Source organism: Macrotis lagotis, chromosome 1 (assembly GCF_037893015.1).
Source record: "Macrotis lagotis isolate mMagLag1 chromosome 1, bilby.v1.9.chrom.fasta, whole genome shotgun sequence".
NCBI lineage: Eukaryota > Metazoa > Chordata > Mammalia > Peramelemorphia > Peramelidae > Macrotis > Macrotis lagotis.
In genome coordinates this window covers 272,648,254-272,651,910 of record NC_133658.1, presented here as the reverse complement: position 1 = coordinate 272,651,910, position 3,657 = coordinate 272,648,254, and the positions used below count along the sequence as shown (strand labels likewise).

General features: G+C 38.8%; 1 pseudogene; it reads left to right on the top strand.

Annotated features, from left to right (window-relative positions):
• Positions 1–1,013: 1,013 nt before the first annotated feature.
• Positions 1,014–1,447, top strand: LOC141516183 (small ribosomal subunit protein eS19 pseudogene; annotated as a pseudogene).
• The last annotated feature ends 2,210 nt before the right edge of the window (positions 1,448–3,657 follow it).

Here is a 3,657-nt window from a genome sequence, read left to right as displayed (position 1 = left end):
ATATCACTAAGACAAGAAAATGATATTGGAGGAATTACAATAAGTAATGAGAAAACAAAACAGTTATTTGCAGATAATTTCATCATATACTTCAGCAAAATTGCAGGACAAATCATCAACATTTCTATATTTTTTTCCAAACAAAACCCAACAGGAAGAGATAAAAAAAAAGAATTTTCATTTAAAATAATTGTAGACAGGTTAGAATATTTGGGAGTCATCAAGAAATAAAAAGTCAAGAATTTCCAGGGATTTAATGAAAAAAGGTGTAAAAGAAGGTGGCTTAACCCTTCAAGATCTAAAATTATATTATAAAGCATCAGTCATCAAAACTGTCTGGTATTGGCTAAGAAATAAAGTGGTGGACCAGTGGAATAGACTAGGCGCAATAGCAGGAAATGATTATAGTAATCTCCTGTTTGATAAACGCAAAGAGTCCAGCTATTGGGATTAAAAACTTTCTCTGACAAAAACTGTTGGGAAAACTGGAAGTTAGTATGGCAGAAACTTGGATTAGACCAATACCTCACACCCTATAACCAAGATAAGATCCAAATGGATACAGGATTTAGACATAAAAAACAATATTATAAGCAAACTAGGACATCAAGGAATAGTTTACCTGTCACATCTATGGAGAGGGAAGCAGTTTATGACCAAGGAAGAGATGGAAATCATCATTAAAAACAAACTAGACAATTTTGATTACATTAAATTAAAAGGCTCTTGCACAGACAAATCTACTGGAACCAAGATTAAAAGAAGTGTAGTAAATTAGGACACAATTTTTACAACTAATATTTCTGACAAAGGACTCATTTCTGAAATACACAGAGAACTGAGTAAAATTTAAAAAAAAAAAGCCAACGGTGCCGGAGCCGGGGCCGGGGGGCTGCTGGGGGCCCCGGGGCGCCGCAGGCGGGCCGGGCGGGGGGTGCGGGGCCGCGGCCACGTGGGCCGGAGGCCGGGGGTTTGGGGTCCGGGGGTCCCCGCTGACCATCCACCCCCCACGGATGCCCGGAGTCACAGTGAAGGACGTGAACCAGCAGGAGTTCGTTGGACGCTGGCCGCCTTCCTGAAGAAGTCAGGGAAGCTGAAGGTTCCCCAAGTGGGTGGACACGGTGAAGCTGGCCAAGCACAAGGAGCTGGCGCCCTGACGAGAACTGGTTCTACACGCGGGCGGCCTCCACCGCCCGCCACCTGTACCTGCGAGGCGGCGCCGGTGTCGGCTCCATGACCAAGACCTACGGGGGCCGCCAGCGCAACAGCCTCATGCCCAGCCACTTCAGCAGGGGCTCCAAGAGCGTGGCCCGCAGGGTGCTGCAGGGGCTCGAGGAGCTCAAGATAGTGGAGAAGGACCAGGACGGGGCGGAAGCTGACACCTCAGGGACAGAGAGACCCGAACAGAATTGCCGGACAGGTGGCAGCTGCCAACAAGAAACATTAGGACACCCCACATCGGATTCATTAATAAATGCCTTGTTCTTCCTAAGAAAAAAAAAATCAAGCCATTCCCCAATTGACAAATGGTCAAAGCATACGCAAAGGCAATTTACAGCTGAGGAAGTCAAAGTGATCCAGTCATATGAAAAATTGCTCTAAATCACTACTTATTAGAGAAATGCAAATTAAAGCATCTCTGAGGTACTACCTCATACCTCTCAAACTGGTCAATATGACCAGAAAGGACAATGATCAATGTTGAAAGAGATGTGGGAAATCTGGGACACTAATACATTGTTGGTGAAGCTGTGAACTCATTCAACCTTTCTGGAGAGCAATTTGGAATTACGCCCAAAGAGCAACAAAAACGTGCATACCCTTTGATCCAGAAATACCACTACTGGGTCTTTTCCCTGAAGAGATTATGAAAAAGGGTAAAAACATCACTTGTACAAAAATATTCATAGCAGCCCTGTTTCTAGTGGCAAAGAATTGGAAATTAAGTTGAGGAATGGCTTAACAAACTGTGGTATATGTATCTGATGGTACACTATTGTTCTATTAGAAACCAGGGGGGATGGGATTTCAGAGAAGTATGGAAGGATTTGCATGAACTGATGCTGAGCGAGATGAGCAGAACCAGAACATTGTACACCCTAACAGTAACATGGGGGGTGATAATCAACGTTAATGGACTTACTCATTCCATCAGTGCAACAATCAGGCACAATTTTGGGGTATCTGTGATGGAGAATATCATCTGTATGCAGAGAAAGAATTGTAGAGTTTGAACAAAGACCAAAGACTATTACCTCTAATTTAAAAAAATTATCTTATTATGCAATTCTGCTATCTCTTATACTTTATTTTTCTTCCTTAAGGATATGATTACTCTCTCATCACATTCAACTAAGATTAATATATACCATGGAAACAATATAAAGATTAACAGACTGCCTTTTGTGGGGGATGGGGGAAGAGAAGCGAGATTAGGGGGAGATTGTAAAATTCAAAATAAATAATTTTAAAAAAAGAATATTTGGGAGTCTACCTGCCAAGACATGAGGATTTATATAAATACAATTAGAAAACACTCTTCGGGGGGTGGCTAGGTGGTGTAGTGGATAGAACACTGCCCTTGGAGTCAGGAGTACCTGAGTTCAAATCCGACCTCAGACACTTAATAATTACCTAGCTGTGTGGCCTTGGGCAAGCCACTTAACCCCATTGCCTTGCAAAAAAAAACTAAAAAAAAGAAAAAAAAGAAAACACTCTTCATATAAATACATATCTAAATAGTTTTTAAAAAATACAGAATGCTCATGGACAGTGAGCCAATGGGGCAGATAGGTGGTGTAGCAGATACACTCTGGACCTGGAGTTAGAAAAATCTGAGTTCAGATTTGATCTCAGATAGTTTCTAACTGTGTGGCTCTAGTTAAGTATTTAACCCTTTTTGTCTCAGTTCATCTTCTATAAAATGGAGATAAATTGAAGGGAAAATGACAAACTACTTTAGTATCTTTGCCAAGATAATACATGAATGAAAATCCAAGGGATCATGTAAAGTAGATACAATTGAACACCAACTAGAAGGGTAAGCCTTGTAATGAAATAAAAATGTTAATGCTACTTAAATAAATTTACTTATTCAGTGCCCTAACAATCAAATTATCAAAAAATTGCTTTGTGGAGCTAGAAAAAAAAGTATAACATAATTCATCTAAAGGAACAAAAGGTCAAGAATATTAAGGAATTAATGGGGAAAAGGTTAAGAAAGAAGATCTAGCAATACTAAATTTCAAGCTATACTACAAAGTGGTAATGATCAAAGAGTCAGTGTCAGAGAGAGGAAAATTTACCTGAATATATAAAGAAATATGGAGAATAAAAAAGAAAATGAGAACCTAAATCTTCAAATCTCTTTACAAGGAAAGAAAAGCTTTAATTATTGGTATAATTGTTATGTGATTAATACATGACACTTCTCAGTCATGAAAAATTATTATTTTCTTTTTTTGCAAATTTAAATGTCAGATTTTATTATTAATCTTCTTTCTTCAAATTACAACTTAGATTCTCCTTAATTAACCCAAATTTTAGTGTATTACTTGTTAAATACCTTACCTCAAATGAGAACATATAGAATGCTTTACAAATTTCAAAATACTATGTAAATGTCAGGTTTTATTGTTAACTTATCTATTTATATGT